This window comes from Piliocolobus tephrosceles, unplaced genomic scaffold (genome assembly GCF_002776525.5).
Source record: "Piliocolobus tephrosceles isolate RC106 unplaced genomic scaffold, ASM277652v3 unscaffolded_42879, whole genome shotgun sequence".
In the NCBI taxonomy this organism is placed as follows: Eukaryota; Metazoa; Chordata; class Mammalia; order Primates; family Cercopithecidae; genus Piliocolobus; species Piliocolobus tephrosceles.
In genome coordinates, this window is record NW_022327508.1 from 1 (window position 1) to 20,376 (window position 20,376).

The 20,376-nt window shown below is 47.8% G+C and overlaps 1 long non-coding RNA gene across 1 annotated transcript; it reads right to left on the bottom strand.

Moving 5' to 3' along the window:
- Positions 1–4,583: 4,583 nt before the first annotated feature.
- LOC113223892 lies at positions 4,584–20,119 on the bottom strand. Its single transcript, XR_003308928.2, has 3 exons — positions 19,928–20,119; positions 5,490–5,570; positions 4,584–4,829 (listed from the first exon to the last, which is right to left on the bottom strand). It is a non-coding gene; the product is annotated as an uncharacterized LOC113223892 (long non-coding RNA).
- Positions 20,120–20,376: the final 257 nt, after the last annotated feature.

The window sequence follows — 20,376 nt, forward strand, 5'->3', positions numbered from 1 at the left end:
GGTGCGATCTCAGCTCACTGCAACCTCCACCTCCCAGGTTCAAGCAATTCTCCTGCCTCGGCCTCCCTAGCAGCTGGGATTACAGGCGCCTGCCACCATACCCGGCTAATTTTGTACTTTTAGTAGAGACAGGGTTTCTCCATGTTGGTCAGGCTAGTCTTGAACTCCTGACCTCAGGTTATCTGCTCGCCTTGGCCTCCCAAAGTGCTGGGATTACAGGCATGTGCCACCACGCCTGGCGAATTTTTTTTTTTTTTTTTTTTTAATAGAGACGAGGTTTCACCATATTAGTCAGGCTGGTTGTGAATTCCTGACCTCAGGTGATCCACCCACCTTGGCTCCCCAAAGTGCTGGAATTACAGGTGTGCACCACCACAGCTGGCAATTACTCTAAATTTTATCCACTAGAGACAATTGCCATCAATGTCTGAATAAACATTGTTTTAGCTTTCTCTGTGATATATTCATAATACAATTTTTTTGGAGACAGGGTCTTACTCTGTCACCAAGGCTGAAGCGCAGTGGTACAATCAGGGCTCACTGTAGCCTTGACCTCCCAGGCTCAAGTGATCTTCACGCCCCAGCCTCCTGAGTTGCTGGGATTACAGGTATGTGCTACCACACCCAGCTAATTTTTTGTATTTTAGTAGAGATGGGGTTTCGCTATGTTGCCCATGCTGGTCTCGAACTCCTGGACTCAAGTGATCCACCCACCTTGGCCTCCCAAAGTGCTGGAATTACAGGCGTGAGCCACCGTGCCCAGCCTAATACAATTTTTTTAAATAAAAGGTATTATGGAATATATGCTGTTTAAAATGAAGACTATTTTTTGTATATGCTCTCTGATTTAATTACTTAAGAAATTACCCAAACTGCAGAACTGTGAGCTAAATACACCTTTTTTCTTTTTCTTTTTCTTTTTCTTTTTTTTGAAACAGAGTCTCACTCTGTCACCCAGGCTGGAGTGCAATGGCGCGATCTTGGCTCACTGCAACCTCTGCCTCCCAGTTTCAGTGATTCTCCTGCCTCAGCCTCCCGAGTAACTGGGATTACAGGCGCCCGCCACCACACCTGACTAATTTTTGTATTTTTAGTACAGAAAGGGTTTCACCATGTTGGCCAGGCTGGTCTTGAACTCCTAACCTCAGGTGATCTGCTTGCCTTGGCCTCCCAAAGTGCTGGAATTGCAGGAGTGAGCCACTGAGCCCAGCCTCTTTTCTTTATAAATTAAAAAAAAAAAAAAAAAAAAAAATTAACCATGGCAGAAAGACTCACTGTTCGGCTGGGCATGGTGGCCCACGCCTGTAATCCCAGCACTTTGGGAGGCCAAGGCGGGTGGATCACGAGGTCAGGACTTCAAGACCAGCCTGGCCAAGATGGTGAAACCCCATCTCTACTAAAAATACACAAAAAAATTAGCTGGGCATGGTGGCATGCGCCTGTAATCCCAGTTACTCTGGAGGCTGAGGCAAAGAACTGCTTAAACCTGAAGGGGCAGAGGTTGCAGTGAGCTGAGATTGTGCCACTGCACTCCAACCTGGGCGACAGAGGGCGAGACTCTGTCTCAAAAAACAAACAAAAAAAAGACTCACTGTTCTTTGCTGGTGTCCCTAGTACCCATGACAAAGACTGGCACAAATTTGGTGCTCAGTAAGTATTTGTTAAATAAATGTAAAGAATACACTAATACGTTTTGGGTGGGTGGTTATCTCTAGGTAATGGAGCAAAGGGTGGTTTATTTTCTCATATTTCTGTTTCTCTATATACTCTATATTTTTCTACAATGTACCTGTGTGTAATCTCTTACGGTTGAAAATAAAACTTCATCTAAAAATAACTGGATTAAAACAGGTATGTGGGCCGGGCACGGTTGCTCACGCCTGTAATCCCAGTACTTTGGGAGGCCGAGGCAGGCGGATCACGAGGTCAGGAGATCGAGACCATCCTGGCTAACACGGTAAAACCCCATCTCTATTAAAAGTACAAAAAATTAGCCGGGCGTGGTGGCTCGTGCCTGTAGTCCCAGCTCCTCGGGAGGTGAGGCAGGAGAATGGCGTGAACCCGGGAGGCGGAGCTTGCAGTGAGCCAGGATGGTGCCACTGCACTCCAGCCTGGGCAACAGTGCAAGACTCCGTCTCAAAAAATAAACAAATAAGTAAAAATAAATAGATAAATAAATAAATAAATGAAACAGGTACGTGGGAGAGAGATGCTGGATGTGACTGTGAGTGAGGGTCCTGCGTGTGAGGACGGCAGGGCTGCAATGAGGTACCCAGGCTCGGGGCCTCTAGAGTAACAGGTCCCCTCCGGGCCTGAAAAACAAGCAGTCATTTTCTGGCTGCAGGTCAGTCACGGTAGGATCAGGGACCAGGATCCTGAATGTCAGCCTGTCTTCATGCTTCTAGGACTGTGGCTTTCTCCTGCTGCTTTCTCTTAGTGCTCCATTTGGCTAATTTCAGCCAGTCCCATGTATGAGGTAGAGACTCCAGGGTGCCTAGGTGCCAGGGATTATGGTCACATGGGGGACATTTTTGGAGGAGCAGCACTCCTTGAGGGACAACCAGAACCAGAGGACAGAACACTCCTTCCGGCCCGGGGAGGAGAAACAAAAGGACACGCCACAAACAGCCCCCTCCCTGCACCTGGAAACTCTTCTTCCAGAGCCAAACCTCATACCTGGTAGGCTTGTGTGTTTTCTCGTTTTTTGTTTTTAAATGGGGAGATGGCTTCCTTTCCAGTGCCATGAGGAGACTGGTTACAAACAAACCCACTGGGCCCACTGACCACTCTCCCTCCTCTGCTGAAATGATCATTGATTTTGTGGCTTTGGGCCTTGGGCTCAGCATCTGCAACATGAGGACATAAGACCAGAGCTTTTCTTTTTTTTTTTTTTTTTTTTTCCTTCCAGCTCAGGGGACCTTCCATTAAATAAAATCTTAAGCTCAAGCCCATGGCATAAAAGAGATCATAGTGCAGGAGCTCTGGCTGAGGAGAGTTAGCCTCCCTGGTTCCACAAAAACCTCCAGGGAATCCCAAGTTGGTTACTGAGTTCTCTTAGAGCAGGTCAGTTGTCCTCTCTGTGACTCAGTTTTCTCACTTATAAACTGGGAATAATAATAGTACCTTCCTTTATGAGTTGCTGTGAGAATTGAGTTATTACATGCAAGTGCTTAGAACAGCTCCCAGCACAGAGTAAGCATTCAATAAATATTGCTGGTGCTACTACTATAGAATTCAGCCTTATATTTTAAATTAAAAGAGTACAAATGAAAGAACATTCCGCTGTTTCTTGGAGAATAATGTGGTTATTTGTAATCAAGATGCTATTGGAGGCCAGGCACAGTGGCTCATGCCTGTAATCCCAGCACTTTGGGAGGCCAAGGCGGGCAGATCACCTGGGGTCAGGAGTTCAAGACCAGCCTGGCCAACATGGAGAAACCTTGTCTCTACTAAAAATACAAAAATTTGGCCAGGCATGGTGGCGAGTGCCTGTAATCCCAGCTACTTGGGAGGCTGAGGCAGGAGAATCGCTTGAGCCCAGGAGGCAGAGGTTGCAGTGAGCCAAGATCACACCACTGCACTCCAGCCTGGGTGACAGAGCAAGACTCTGTCTCAAAAAAAAAAAAAAAAAAGGATGCTATTGGAGATGTCGTTCCTCTAAACCCACTAAAGTACTGGCAAGGAATCAATACTTCGGAATGATTTGTACAAAAATTCAAAAAGCAAAAGCTTTTGCACAAGGATGCTCATGAGCATGATAAACCTGGGAGGGGAAGATCATAACACAACAATTACTTTTAGAGCTATTAATATGTCCTTTGTGCTAAGATTTTACCTGTATAATGAATTTAATCCTCACAAGAATCCCATGAGGTATTATGTATTGCTATCATCCCCATCTTATAGATGAGGGCACTGAGGCAGCCAGGGGTTGAGCAGTTTACCCGAGGACATGTAGCTAGTTAGTGGTAAAGACAGGATTTGAACCTGTAACACATGCTTTGACTATGGCACTGGGGTGCTCCTAATAAACCTAAATGTTACTTTACATGAAATGCAGCCACTTGAGAGGCTGTTCGGTAAACATTAAAAATAACTGCAGAGGCCGGGCACGGTGGCTCACGCCTGTAATCCCAGCACTTTGGGAGGCTGAGGCGGTGGATCACGAGGTCAGGAGATCGAGACCATCCTGGCTAACACAGTGAAACCCCGTCTCTACTAAAAATGCAAAAAATTAGCTGGACGTGGCGGCGGGCGCCTGTAGTTCCAGCTACTTGGGAGGCTGAGGCAGGAGAATGGCGTGAACCCGGGAGGCAGAGCTTGCAGTGAGCCTAGATTGCGCCCCTGCACTCCAGCCTGGGCAACTGAGCAAGACTCCGTCTCAAAAAATAAATAAATAAATAAATAAATAAATAAATAAATAAATAAATAAATAAAAATAGCTGCAGAGATATTACAGAATAACATGGCAAAAAGCTTAGGACAAGATGGGAAAATTTTTAAATGGAGGACAGAATTGCCTATACGATCAATTATAACTGTGTACATAGAAGGACATGTGGACAGATCGACTCTAGAAGAGAATGTGGAGAAACAGTATTGGAGTTTCAAATACTTCAATGACTTCAAGTATGGGGGATTGTTTCCCCATGTAAATCTTTTTCTTGAATAATGCACATATATTTAAATCTTTGCTATACCTGAGGAGGAGGAGGAAGAAGAGGATGAGGAGGAAGAGGAGGAGGAGGAAGAAGACTTGTCTCTCTCATATTGTTCTTGGGAAAATAGTCCAGCCTTCCCATCTTGCTTGTGGAAATCTGTCTCTCCATCTGCAAGGCACATAGAGGCCAGGGGATGAGCATTTCCCACCCTTCCCATCCCAGGGACCACCCAGTCCTCTCCAGAGTTCTACTTGGACTTGAGGAGCCAGGAAGGACTGGATTATCTTCCCAAATATCTAGGGCCAATGCAACGTGCAGGAGACCAAAGCTCTCAGAGATACCAGGGGCTCAAGGAAGGCTCAGTACAGAGATTTATCTGAATGTGGACTCAGAAAAGGGGTTTCTAAGCCCCCCGCCCTGCACCCAGAGAAAGCTAGACTCTGTGGAGGAGTTGCCAATTTAGGATCCTTTGTAAATTACAGCCAAGATGGGGTGTGATCAAGCCCTAAACCTTCCCATTCCCCATTATGGAGTCACACAGGACCCTCTCTACCTTCTAGGCATATTCCCTAGTGCCAGCCCAAGCCCCCAGAGAATTCTTGAGATTTGGCAAGCAGCTGAGGGTCCCCATAGCTAGATAGCACAGGAAGACAGATTGGACCGTGCACATGTATGTGTGCATGTGTGTAAAACCACTACTTCGCCATTTCAACTGTGATTTGAGGCCCTGTGCAAAATGAGCTGAGCAGGGTCTTCTTCCGTCCCTTCTACTTTTGGACTCCACCTCCCATGTGGTTTTGCCCAGAGGGTCAGAGAAGGCAAACGTACAGTCTAGATCTTCTGTTTCTCTGTGGACTTGACTGTTATCTTGAGGCTGGGAGGGGGATGCTGAAGTCTCCATGGCTTTTCCTGGAGGAATAACAATAATCAGTAGTTAATATCACCTTAGTTAATATCTTAATATATAAAGAGCTTGGCAAATAAATAAGAAAAAGACAAACACTCAACATTCAAAGGAATAAGAAAATTAATTAACAAAAAAATGGTAGTTCTATTGGCAAGCAAGAAGGCCAGGGGCAGTGGAGGGAGGAGGGTTAAAGGAGTGGGGAATCGGGGTGGTGGGTATTGGCTAGACAACTAGCAGGGGGCTTCATGAAGGAAGTCAGTATTTATCTGTACCTGACAAGTCAGGCACCATCTTTTTTTGTGTGTGTGTGTAGAGACAGGGTGTCTCTATGTTGCCCAGGCTGGTCTTGAACTCCTGGGCTCAAGTAATTCTCCCACCTTGGCCTCCCAAAGTGCTGGGATTCAAGTGTGAGCCACCACGTCCAGCCTAGGTACAATTTTGACAGGAATGCAGATTTGAAGTTGGTGAACCAACTCCAATCCCACAAACATGGCCAACATCCAGGAATGACTGAGCAAAAAGGCAAGGGAGTCCTGAGCCCTGGCAGGCCTCACACACAGGGCCACCTGCCACCTCTTGACAGCTAGGTGCACAGGAAAGAAGTTTATTTTATTTTATTTTATTTTTTTAAGACAGAGTCTCGCTCTGTCGCCCAGGCTGGAGTGCAGTGGCCGGATCTCAGCTCACTGCAAGCTCCGCCTCCCGGGTTTACACTATTCTCCTGCCTCAGCCTCCCTAGTAGCTGGGACTACAGGTGCCCGCCACCTCGCCCGGCTAGTTTTTTGTATATTTTAGTAGAGATGGGGTTTCACCGTGTTAGCCAAGATGGTCTCGATCTCCTGACCTGGTGATCCGCCCATCTCGGCCTCCCAAAGTGCTGGGATTACAGGCTTGAGCCACCGCGCCTGGCCCAAGAAGTTTCTTTTAATGGAGCCGCTGTGCGATGAGTCTCTGTTATAGCAGCTGAGCCAGGAAGTGCAGGCTTCCTTTTGATTCCTTGCCCCATTTCTTCTACTCTCAGCTCTGAAGCTGAGACCTCAAATCTGAGAGGAGGTAGATTTACTAGCCTCTGACTCATTTATTTTTTACTTTTTTATCTGAGACAGAGGTCTTGCTATATCGCCTAGTCTAGTCTTGAACTCCTGGGCTCAAGCAATCCTCCCACCGCAGCCTGTAGCTGGGACTACAGACATGTGTCACTGTGCCCAGCCTCTGACTAATTTAAACCATAGTTTCTCAGCCTCAACACGACTGACATTTGGGACTGGGTAACACATTGTGAGATGTTTAGCAGCCTCCTCCCTCCCAGATGCCAGTAGCACTTTCCTGTTCAGCTGTGACAATAAAAAATGTTTCCAGACATTGCCAAATGACCCCTGTTGTGGGGCAAACATCATCCCCCATTTGAGAATGGTCTAGAGAATCTACCACAAGACCTTGGCAGGAAGCCTCCTCTCCTGTGTCTTAGAGCCAGATTGCCTGGGCTGAAATCCTGTCTCTGCCTCTTCTAGCGATGGAAGCATGGGCAAGTTACTTAATCCCTCATTATGCCCTGGGTTTCTCATCTGTAAAATGGAGACAGTAATAGTGCTTACTTCATAGTATGTGAAAATGGCAGGACAGTCCTTAGCAGGGCCGTTGGGAATGTGTGTTTCCTCCTCTACAGGCCTCCTCTTACCCTTGGACATCGGGTGTCCAGTCCCATCCCCACTCATCCCCCATCTCCTAGACCTCAGACTCCATTACCTTTTTTTTTTTTTTTTTTTTTTTGAGATGGAGTCTTGCTCACTCTGTCACCCAGGCTAGAGGGCAGTGGCACGATCTCAGCTCACTGCAACCTCCGCCTCCGGGATTCAAGTGATTCTTCTGCCTCAGTCTCCTGAGTAGCTGGGATTACAGGCGCCGCCACCACACCCAGCTAACTTTTGTGTTTTTAGTAGAGACGGGGTTTCACCATATTGGCCAGGCTGGTCTTGAACTCCTGACCTTGTGATCTGCCCACCTTGACCTCCCAAAGTGCTGGGACTACAGGCGTGAGCCACCGCGCCTGGCCTACCCTTTTCTAGAATAAAACTTCCCATTTCTCAGAGCAGAATTCAGCTAGGCATTAGGAAGTCACTAGCCATTAAAATGCATCGATATCAAGATGGAATGACTGACAACAGAAGCCTCCAGGGCATATTTCTATTTTGAATAGTGTTCTTTGCACGCAACAGGTGACTAGTACATATTCATTGGCTGAGATCATCTCTAATGAAGGCATTTCAGCTAGAGTGGAGGAAGAGTTGTAGAGCCACATGGGGGAAAGAGAGCTGCTGGCTGATGTCAGATAGACTGAAGTTTACAAAGTGATGAACTCTTTTTCCAGTCTCATCTCCATCCTGCTCTGTGTCCTGGTCACACACAGCACTTTTGGCTTAGTCCATTCTTTCCTAATGTCAAAATTGCATCTGACCTTCCAAGCACAGGTCAAAACCCACTTCCTTCATGAAGTACTCTTTCAGTTGTCTAAACGATACCCACCAACTCTATTCCCCACTCCCCTAACCTTACTCCCTCCACTATCCCTAGCCTTTTTTTTTTTTGACACGGTCTCTCTCTATCACCCAGGCTGGAGTGCAGTGGTGCAATCACAGCTCACTGCAGCCTTGAACTCCTGGACTCAAGCGATCCTCCTGCCTCAGCCTTCTGAGTAGGTAGGACTACAGGCACGTACCACCATCCAGGGTTTGTCTGCTTCACTAGATCATGAATGCAGCCTAAGTAGGGACTAAGGCTGATTCATCTCTGTGTCACCCATACCCTGTACAGAGCCGGGAACAAAGGAAAAATGATGATAACAAGCAGCTATAAGTGCCTACTATCTGCCAGGCAAGGTTCTAACAGTTAACTTGTGTTAACTAATCTATTCCTCACCACAAACCTATGAAGGCTCACTAGGGCTGTGCCCATTTTATAGGTCAGAATATTGGGGCACAGAGAGGATAAGAAACTTGCCCAGGACCGGCCGGGCATGGTGGTTCACGCTTGTAATCCCAGGACTTTGGGAGGCTGAGGTGGGTGGATCACGAGGTCAGGAGATGGAGACCATCCTGGCCAACATGGTGAAACCCAGTCTCTACTAAAAATACAAAAATTAGCTGGGCGTGGTGGTTGCAAGCCTGCAATCCCAGCTACTCAGGAGGCTGAGGCGGGAGAATCACTTGAACCCAGGAGGCAGAGGTTGCAGTGAACTGAGATCACGCAATTGCATTCCAACCTGGGTGACAGGGCAAGACTCTGTCTCAAAAAAAAAAAAAAGAAAGAAAGAAAGAAACTTGCCCAGGACCACATGGTAAGCGGTTAAGTAAGGGTAGTTGCTCAGCCCATGCTGGGAGACTAAAGGAGTGACGCTGGCTCCTCTTTTCAGGACCCTAACATTGGCACCAGGAAAGAGGACACACTAACAGTCATCAGAGTGTTATGCAAATATGCTGACCTGGCTTATATTTAGCTACTGTTGGAGCCTTGAGTAATTGTTTCCATAGCCAAGGGAACTTCCTTGGGCAGGTCTTTAGCACACTGAAGGGGAGGAATGGAACCATCACAGAGGGAAGACCTGACGTGGCTCTGTTTCTCCTTTTAATGTCTTTGTCTGTTTTTCCTCCACCCATTTTCTTTTTTTCTTTCTTTCTTTCTTTTCTTCCTTCCTTCCTTCCTTCCTTCCTTCCTTCCTTCCTTTCTTTCTTTCTTTCTTTCTTTCTTTCTTTCTTTCTTTCTTTCTTTCTTTCTTTCTTTCTTTCTTTCTTTCTTTCTGTCTTTCTTTTCTTCCTTTCTTTCCTTTCTTTCTCTTTTTTTTTTTTTTTTTTTTTTTGAGACAGGGTCTCACTCTATTACCCAGGCTGGAATGCAGTGGCATGATCACGGCTCTGCAGCTTCAGCCTCCTGGGTTCCAGTGATCTTCCCACCTCAGCCTCCCAAGTAGCTAGGACTACAGGCATTTGCCACCACAGCCAGCTAATTTTTTAGTTTTTATATTTTTGTAGAGATGTGGTCTCACTATGTTGCCCAGGCTGCTCTTGAACTCCTGGGCTCAAGTGATCCTCCCACCTTGGCCTCCCAAAGTGCTGAGATTACAGGCATGAGCCACCACCCCCGGCCTTCACACAGGTCTTATTTAACATAGGGAAGGACTGAGGCTCAGGTAGAGGAAGAGACTTGTTCAAGGTCTTCCAGTTTATAGATGGATTCAAATCTGACTCCTACCCCAACAGAGAAGCTTCATGCCCCAGCTACCCCCTGATTAGAGGCCTCTAGCACCACCTCAGGTGGCCCCCACATCCAAGGCTGATCCTACAAGGAAATGGAATGCCTGACTTTCTGGCACTTTTCTCCAAAAAGCCCAGCCCTGCTGAGTCAGGGGTGGTGCCGGGGCCTCTGTACCCACGGGTCCTGCTAAACTGGATTTCCCCTTCAGGTGAGCCCGGATTTCCTGAGCTCCTGCTGTCACAGAGCCTGGGCCCAGGGCAGGAGGGCTGACAGAGCACACTGAGCCATGACAGCCTCACAGCACTCTCCTCTCCCAGCTCTCTTGACTCTCATACAACCAGGAGGGAGGCAGGGTGGAGATTACTGTCATATTTTATAGAAGAGGAAACCAAGTCCCTGAAATGGAGATGAACTTGCACAGGTCATGGAGCCACACAGGGGCAAGGCTGGCTCTTTCATCACATCAGATCAATTTGGCTCAACTTTTATGTAACAAATTGTGAGTTGTTTTTCAGTTGCCATGGACCCGCAGGTTGACAGCCACATAACCTGAGCATGCCAGGTTACTATGTGTGCAACTACAGGGGAACCTAAGTGCTCAGACTGAGGAGTGGGGACTGAATTAAGAAGCGGATAGCACATGCCAGGATTCAGTATCCAATAAGATCAAGCTCTGGCATCGCCCCATGGCAGGATCCAATCAGATCATGCCTCCCACATCACTTCATTGCAAAATCCAATCAGATCATACCTCATTACCCTATGCTTATAAAACATGCCCAGCTCCCATCTTGGTGAGACAGATTTGAGTATTTCCTCCTATCTCCTTGCCACTGGACTTGTAATAAAGCTTTTCTTTTCTCAAAAGCCAGTGCCATGGTATTGGCCTCTATGTGCATTGGGCGGTGAACCCATTGATTGTGTGGTAACAGCTCCAGAACCCTGCTTCTTGATTCACGGATTGCTTGTCTTCTTGGTGTCCCATATTGGATGAGGGGGCTGAGGTGACTGAAACGGAATTGGATTTCAACAGGAAGAGAAAGGCAGAGTAGGATAAAAGTTTCAGTGGAGGAGGTTGGGGGCAGCAGGCAGTTGAAGGGTTAAGAGCCAGAAAGGGTGGAGAAGATCAGTCTGGGCCTTGAATGCCAAGCTAAAGATGGCCAACTTTTCCTGAGGGTAGACCGAGGAACGTGTCTGTGGGCCAGAAATGCAGGGCAAGCTCAGCTAAACAAGCCCAGTGTGGGAAATGGGGTGGGAGCTCTGGAAGCAGAAACAGCAGCTGGGAGGGGAACAGAGTGGACAGAGGAATGGACGTTTGCTGCTTTTGCCCACCTGGCGTGAAAGCCCCCATCTTCTGATGATTACACAGGATTTCTCTTTGAGGAAATCCAGCTCCCACTGGACAACAGCTTGGGGCTGGCCCTCGATGTGTCAAGCCCTTCCTGGCTGAGGGGTGGGGACAAGGCCAAGGGCAGAGCCAAGGGTACAAGAGTGTTCTCAGTAATCTCCATCAACTTCCCAAGCCACCCCAGACAAGCATGCACTCTGATTTCAAACAGATCCTTTTTCGTTTTTCTTTTGTTTTTTTGAGACAGGGTGTTGAGATTACAGGCATCAGCCATCGCGCCCAGCCTCAAACAGATCTTTGTTATGCAATCACAGCTCCAAAATAAGTACTCCCCAAAATAATTGCACTCCCTCCCTAAGCCCCTTTTACATGGAATCTGTGTAGTGGTCACTCCCATTACCCAGGTTAGAACATCAGCCTCTCTTTCTGCAGGAATCTGACTTGTGACATGAGTGACCCAGAGCCCTAAAGGCTGGCATAGGTGGTTTGCCCTGAGACAGAGCCCTGAAGAGGCTGATGCTCTCTATTCTGCCTCCTGGTCACAGCCTCTTCTGCAGTCTTGTTTTTTACCCTTGCCCTCTGTTCTGTGAGACCCACCCCTACCTCCTTATCTTCCCAGGAAAGTCTTTTTTGGTAGCCTGAGGTGGCTTTGTAACTTGCAACCAAAGCACTGTAGTTGAGACAAATGTCTCGGGAGGGCTCCAGGCTTCCTGCAGAGCTCAACAGGGCTCATGGCAGACCGGCTCCACAGACTTCACTCCAGCCTCCAGGCTGAGGCTTGGCAGGGTCCCTGAGCCCCCATATGAGGGGCTGGGGCTGAACTTCAGGCTGGGTTGGGGACCTACCGGGTTTCCCCAGCCCCCTCCTTTCCCTCATCTTCCAGCACTGTGATCACCAAAGCAGCAGCAGCCCTGATGATCCTGCCCTAGAGACTTGTCCCCCTGCTGAAGGTGCACCTCTTGGACCTGGTTCAGCACCTCAGCGGTTTTTCTATCACTGTGATAACAACACCCACCAACTTTGTGGCTTAAAACCACACAAATTATCTCACAGTTCTTCAGGTCAGAAGTCCAACGTAGGCCTCACTGGGATAAAATCGAGGTGTTGACAGAGCTGTGTCCCTTTTTGGAGGTTCGAGTGGAAAGTCTGCTGCTGCTGCTGCTAGTGCAGCTGCTTCTCCTTCAATTCGCTCCTCTAGGCCCTTTACCTCATCCATCAAACAGGGAACAATGTCACACACTAAGGGCTCTGGAGCTCAGATGGGGTTTTGGATAGCACAGGACGCAATATCATGTCCTTACCCAGGGGGCGATACTGAGAGATGCCCTGATGAAGCCACTGGGACAACGGGGTCTGGTAGCACCTACTTTAGCACTTAAGTCAGGCTTAAGCACTTCACTTCCCAGCTCCTGATTTTGGAAAATTACTTTACGTCCCCAGGCCTCTGTTATCTCATCTGTAAATTAGGGATAGTGTCACTGCCTTGCAGGGTTGCTGTGAGGATTGAGATTAAAAGGACTTAGATTCTGAGCTCCCTGGAAGTAGAAACCATGTTTTTCTGGCTCCCGGCTACATTCTAGCCCCTGGCTTAGATGAAATGCTTAATTAAAAGAAGTCACAAAGTGCTGAATTTAAGAGCTTAAAGAAATAATATTAGGAGGCTGGGCGCAGTGGCTCATGCCTGTAATCCCAGCACTTTGGGAGGCCGAGGCAGGCGGATCATGAGGTCAGGAGATCGAGACCATCTTTTTTTTTTTTTTTTTTTTTGAGACGGAGTCTCGCTCTGTCGCCCAGGCTGGAGTGCAGTGGCCGGATCTCAGCTCACTGCAAACTCCGCCTCCCGGGTTCACGCCATTCTCCTGCCTCAGCCTCCGGAGTAGGTGGGACTACAGGCGCCCGCCACCTCGCCCGGCTAGATTTTTGTATTTTTTTTAGTAGAGACGAGGTTTCACCATGTTAGCCAGGATGGTCTCAATCTCCTGACCTCGTGATCCACCCGTCTCGGCCTCCCAAAGTGCTGGGATTACAGGCTTGAGCCACCACGCCCGGCCGAGACCATCTTAACACTGTGAAACACCATCTCTACTAAAAAATACAAAAAAAAAAAAAAAAAAAAAAATTAGCCAGGCATGCTGGCAGGTGCCTGTAGTCCCAGCTACTCGGGAGGCTGAGGTGGGAGAATGACATGAACCCAGGAGGCAGAGCTTGCAGTGAGCTGAGATCACACCACTGTACTCCAGCCTGGGCGACAGAGCAAGACTTCATCTCAAAATAAATAAATAAATAAACAAACAATAAAAAAAGAAATAATATTAGGACTACAAAGATTCTTTGTATCTCCGTCTCCCTTTATATCATCTTCCACTTGTTTATACCCCTTCTTCTCTCTCACTACTCTCCCCCAGGCCCACCTTACCTCCCCACAGATCTCCAGGCTTGGAGGTCTCTCCCCCTCCCCAAGTTGGAATTCTACAGTGTTGCATCCAGGAGATCAAAACTGAGGCCCAGAAAGGGAAAAGGACTTGCTCAAGACCACACAGTGAGGAGTGTGGATATGAACACATCAACATCAACATCAGAGTTTGAGGGGAACCGTGAAGAGGGGAAGAAAGAAGATGCTACGGTTTACACCTCCACCATTTTGTCTAAGTCAGCCAGGCAGTTTAATAGTGAGATGACAAGCCGCACTGGCCGGCCATCCAGCTGACTGGACTAGATGAACTTCCATGAATCCGGGGGAACCTTATGGCCACTGCATACCCAAGGATGCAGACAGGACCTGGGGTTGCCCCTGAGGAGTGTGGAATGGCATCTAGGCTGCAAGAAGAAAGTGAAAAGGGACAAAATCAAGCGTGGTACCCAAGTTTCAAAATAATGGCTGTGGTCAGGTGCGGTGGCTCACGCCTGTAATCCCAGCACTTCAGGAGGCTGAGGCCAGTGGATCACGAGGTCAGGAGATTGAGATCATCCTGGCTAATATGGTGAAACCCTGTCTCTACTAAAAGTACAAAAAATTAGCCAGACATGTTGTGGCACGTGCCTGTAGTCCCAGCTACCTGGGAGGTTGAGGCAGGAGAATTGCTTGAACCTAGGAGGCAGAGGTTGCAGTGGTCTGGGACGGTGCCACTGCACTCCAGCCTGGGTGACAGAGTAAGACTCCGTCTCAAAAAAAAAAATAAAAACAAAACAAAAACAAGGCAGGGCGCAGTGGCTCACGCCTGTAATCCCAGCATTTTGGGAGGCCAAGGCAGGCAAATCACAAGGTCAAGAAATCGAGACCATCCTGGTTAACACAGTGAAACCCCATCTCTACTAAAAATACAAAAAATTAACCAGGCATGGTGGTGGGCGCCTGTAGTCCCAGCTACTCGAGAGGCTGAGGCAGGAGAATGGTGTGAACCTGGGAGGCGGAGCTGGCAGTGAGCCGAGACCGCACCACTGCACTCCAGCCTGGGTGACAGAGCGAGACTCCATCTCAAAAAAAAAAAAGAATAATAATAATAATGCTGTACAGAAAGAGGATGGTTGGGTTCTGTGTGGAGGCTGTTTATACGGAAAGATCTAGGATTTTAAAAAGATAATCTGGAAGGAAAGAAAACAGTGTAAGTATCGAGGCTGTTGTCTAGCACATAGTAGGTGCACAACCAATGTTTGTTAAAGTGGCAATATGAGCCAACAAGGTGATATAGCTACAGAGCAAAGCTACCATAGCCTTAGGTCATATTAACAGAAGCACAGAGTCTACGGTGAAGGTCGTGGCCCACATTCCACCATCCCCAATCCTCCATCTTGGGTTTACTCCTGGGTCCTGCATAGAATAAGTTCTGGACAGACAAAGAGAATCCAGAGGATGTAGCGGGTAGAGAATACACCCAAGAAAAGTAGCTTGGGGAGCAGGGCACTTGACCTAGGGATGAGCTCCACATGGATGGGCCTAGTCACTGTCCCCAGGTCTCTGCAGAACTACTCCAGGACTCCAGGACAGGGGGAGCAGGTAGGGCTGTGAGCTCAGAAGGAAAGGTCAGTACCTTGAGGAAGTCACGAGGGAAGTTGCCAACTTCAATATATAAAAGAATTTTCTTCCTTTCTTTTCTTCCTTTTCTCTTTCTTTCTTTCCTTCCTTCCTTCTTTTTCTTTCCTTCTTTCTTTCTCTTCCTTCCTCTCTCTCCTTCCCTCCTCCCTCCTTCCTTCCTTCCTTTCTTTTTCTTTCTTTCTTTCCTTCCTTCCCTCCCTCCCTCCCTCCCTTCCTTCCTTCCTTCTCTCTCTTTCTCTTTCTCTCTCTCTGTGTCTCTTTCTCTCTTTCTTTCTTCTTTTCTAGAGACCGGGTCTCACTTTGTCACCCAGGCTCAAGTGCGGTGAGGCAATCATGGCTCACTGCAGCCTTGAACTGTTGACCTTGGGCAATTCTCCTGCCTCGGCCTCCCAAAGTGTTGGGATTGGCCTTCCAAAGTGTTGTGCTGAGCCACTGCACCTGGCCTCAATATATAAAATAATATTCTAAAAATGACAACAGCTTTGGGGTTGTCCTGAGCACGCTGCCATGTGAGGTGGCAAGTTGAGGAGTGGCAGGGGTTGGCTTAGATGTTCTTAGCTCAGAACCTATTAGTCTCTCAAGCAATTCTCTCTGAAGTACAGGAGGAAAATATTAATTTATTGATTTATATGTAACTTTTAACTAAAAATTAGTTAATAGTATATAGTTTAGCCCTGATGTGTACCCTTGGCTCATATGTCAGACACCACATGTCATGTCCATGAAGTGGGGCTCCCAGAGGCCAGTGGGGAGCCCCACAAGGCAAACAGGTTGACTGTGGCCACGTCTTCCTTTTCTCTACATTCAGACTATTGCCATATATTGTGGTGTGCAGGAGCCCAGCTGGGTTAATTTGAGGCTCAAATGAAATAGCTTTCACTGAATCAGCCCCCTTATTGTTGACAAGTGACTTCAAAGAGTCTGCAAAGAAACTGTGGATGGAGATAACCCTAATCATGAAAGTACAAACAAGCAACAGGAAAAGTGTGGGACAGACTTGTCCTTGCTCTTAGTTTAGCTGCATTACCACGTTGGAAAGAGCAATGGAAAGGAATCTCACACACAAAACAATTCTTTCCTGTGTATTTGAGTTCCTGAAATAATGAGAAACAAATACAAATTCAAAATACAAAATAATAACGAGAAACAAATACAAACTCAAACTCAAATACAATTGTATTTGAGTTCCTGAAATAATAATGAGAAACGATTTGAAAGGTGGATTTCCATCCACTATCACTGGTGATGAAATTCACTGTGAATGTACACTGGTCCCGAGACATCAGCTAATGGCCACTATACTTGTATATACATGTATATATTTATGCATATGTATATGCTGGGGGTGCCCAGAGCATTCTTCTTGAGAAGATTGTGCAATCAAAAAGTTAGATGAGTGCTGCTCTAGATCCTCAGACCTAGCTAGACACTAGGAATGCTAGTCCTGGTTTGGGGTTTTTGGGTCTAACTGGATAATTTGTTTCAGATTTAGGGACAAGGAAAACTAGAAGGGGAGTATACACTCCATAAAACATTTTTGAGGCTCCACTGACACATTTGAAGATTCATAGGAAGAAACCTAAAACTCATTAAAGGCTTTTTCTGGCTCTGATCGTCCTAACTTGGTGTAGTGTTGAGTCAAACACCAAGGCACCAAGGTGGGTGCCTAGCTAGACAGAGCCAGGTGGGTCCCTTCTCCCACAGCCTGGAATCTCAGTCTCTGTTTCTCTCTCTTTCCCATTTTTCTCTCTCTGTTTCTACCTATTCTCTCTCTTTCTCTCTCCCTCTCTCTCACTTACACACACACATACACACTCTCTCTCACAACACACACTACACACATACACACACTCACACACACACATGCACACACACACAACTGACAATAAGAAACAGAAAGGTGGCATCCAGTACAAGAGCTTGTCAGTTCTCTTGAACATCAGACAGACCTAGATATTCAGTTCCCGCCTCGACCCCTCACTGACTCTGCGACCTGGAGCGTGTCACATCCATTCTCAGAGCTTCAGAATCCTTAGCTGGAAAAATGGGCATGCCTACAACTCAACAGACAGTGACAAATAATCCAGTTTAAAAATGGACAAGGGACTCGAATAGACATTGCTCGAAACAAGACGCAGAAATAGTCAATAGCACATAGAAAGATGCTCCACATTGCTGGGTACAGTGGCTCACACCTGTAATCCCAGCAATTTGGGAGGCCGAGGCAGGCAGATCACCTGAGGTCGGGAGTTCGAGACCAGCCTGACCAACATGGAGTAACCCCATCTCTTCTAATTACAAAATTAGCCAGGCATGGTGGCAGGTGCCTGTAATCCCAGCTACTCGGGAGGCTGAGGCAGGAGAATCACTTGAACCTGGGAGGCAAAGGTTGCAATGAGCTGAGATCGTATCATTGCACTCCAGCCTGGGCAACAAGAGTGAAACTCTGTCTCAAAAAAAAAAAAAAGAGGATGCTCCACATCATTAGTCATTAGGGCAGTGCAAATCAAAACCACCATGAGATACCCCTTTACACCCACTAGGGTGGCTTACGATGAGACATACAGACAGTAACAAGTATTGGTGACGGTGCGAAGACACCGGAGCCCTCATACATTGCTGGTCAGATTGTAAAATGGAGGTCACTTTGGAAAACAGTTTGGCAGCTCCTCAAAAGTTAAAAAAGATTTACTACATGACCCAGCAATTCCAATCCCTAGTATATTCGCGAGAGAATTGAAAACCTATATCCGAACAAAGACTTGTAATGAATGTTTATAGCAGCATTACACATAACAGCCAAAAATGGAAACAACCCAAATGTCCATCCCCTGGTAAATGGAGACACAAAGTTTGAGATCATCATACAATGCAACCTCATCCAACCAGTGGGAGGAAGGAAAGGATGGACACTCACTGCAATGCGGATGAGCCTTGACAACATTGGGCTAAGCGAAAGAAGCCACTCGGAAAGGACCACACACCATACGATTCCATCCAGATGAAATGTCCAGAATACACAAATCCATAGAGATGGAAAGTAGGTTTGTTGTTGCCAGAGGGAAGGGGAAGTGGGGAGTGACGGCTAAATGGTACAGGGTTCACCTTGGAGATGATTTAAAAAAATTAGATAGTGGCGCTGGCTGCAGAACTCTGTGAATGCACAAAAACACTGAATTGTACACTTCATTTTTATCTATCTATCTAGCTATCTATCTATCTATCTATCTATCTATTTATTTTGAGATAGAGTCTCCCTCTCACCCAGGCTGGAGCACAGTGGTGCAATCTTGGCTCACTGCAACCTCTGCCTCCTGGGTTCAAGTGATTCTCACGCCTCAGCCTCCTGAGTAGCTGGAATTACAGGTGCGCACCATGCCTGGCTAATTTTTGTATTTTTAGTAGAGATGGGGTTTTGCCATGTTGGCCAGGTTGGTCTCGAACTCCTGACCTCAAGTGATCTGCCCGCCTCAGCCTCCCAAAGTACTGGGATTACACAGGTGAGCCATGCCGCCTGGCCCTGAATTATACACTTTTAAAGGGTGAATTTTATAGTAGTGAATTACATCTCAGTAAATCTGTTATTAAAAAAAAAAAAAGAAGAAGAAGAAGAAGAAAGAAAAAAGAAAAAGGAAAGACCACCCACAGGGTTGTTGTGAAAGTGAAACAAGGCAGGGAGCAGGGCACGCCCAGCATGGTTCTTGGCATGCAGCCAGCACTTGAGATCTCGCTCTCTGATCCTTTTCACAAGGAGGATTTCCCAGCACAAGTAACCTGGTGCTCTAGGGCTACACTAGCCTGAGTTCACTCCCCACCACTCCCCCTAACACACACTCCCAACTCATTAGTTAGGGCTCTGAACTCTTCTGGGCAGTTTCTTAACAAAACAGAAGAAAATAATAAGCACAAAACCATAATCATTCTCATCCCCCTTAAAAGGAAACTAGGTTGGCTTGAAGAGTGAGAGCCAGGGTGCTTTGAACAGAGGCAGCTCTAGGACAAGGATGACAGCCTACGGGGATGGGTGGGGGGAGCTCTGAGAGGTCTGCCAAGCCCCCTCCCCTTGGGCCACACCACCTGCGCCTGAGGCTCTGACAAGCAGCAGGGCCCCCTCCCCATGGCCCAGCTTTCTGTTTGGCATATCCTCCCTGGGGTGCCTTTGAGCTGGAAGCAGGGGGACAGCTGGCTTCTTCCTCCCAAATCTCCCAAACCTGAGCTGCAGCTCAGGGTGGCTTCCTCCAGGAGGGGCAGAGAAAGGGGCAGCTGCCTGCAGTCACTGATGGTGGTGCAGAGGCTGAGCTATTTGCGGGAACACCCCTCCCCTACTAAGCTGTTAGGTTCCGTAACAGCGAGGGTGTGAGGGGCCTTCAGAGATCTAGTTGGACCCTTCATTTCACAAGTAGGGAAACTGAGGCTCAGAGAGGCCAAGGGTTTTTCTGAAAGTCTTGCAGCAAGTTGGTGACAGAATTGGGAGCTGGTCACCTACCACGGCCAAGTATAGGCGGGTGGAGCCTCAACACAACCCAGAGAGGTGAATATTTGTCATCTTCTCATCTTCCCCTGAGGTAGAGACAAGTTCTCACCCAGCTAGGAAGATGCAGAGCTGGGACTCAAACCCAGGTCCACCAAAGAACCACACAATATCAAGCCTATTGAGGACACTCTTTCTCCCAATTTCCTTAAAAGCTGACCCTCCACCCCACTGCTCACCCAGCCCCATGTCCCATTACCTGTGGTCCTTTAGCTTGTCTGGGCAGCAAGAGGAACTCTGTGTAGACTGTGTGGATGCTGGGTTGGTCAGGGGAAGGACAAGACAGGCTGCACCTGTGACAGCAAGGAGGTGGGACTAGCGTGACGTTGCCCCTGGGCCCCACTAGCTCACTGGGATGGCATTCCTTCCTGCTGGTGCTATCTGCCCCAGGCCTTCCTGTCTGACTTGACTCCTCCCTACAGCACTGCAGGAGGGGCAGGTGGGGCAGCTACATGCCTGGCCCTGCCCCAGGGCCACAGCCATGCCCTCGGACTCCAGGAGCCAGTGAAATGGGGGCAGCTGTGCCACCCTTGGCTGTACCAAGCTCTGGGAAGGGAGGAGGGGACATGTCCCAGGTACCCCCTCCACCCACATTGGTGAGGCTGACTCAGGCCCTAGCCATGTGTCCCAACCTGCCCTGTGCGTCCC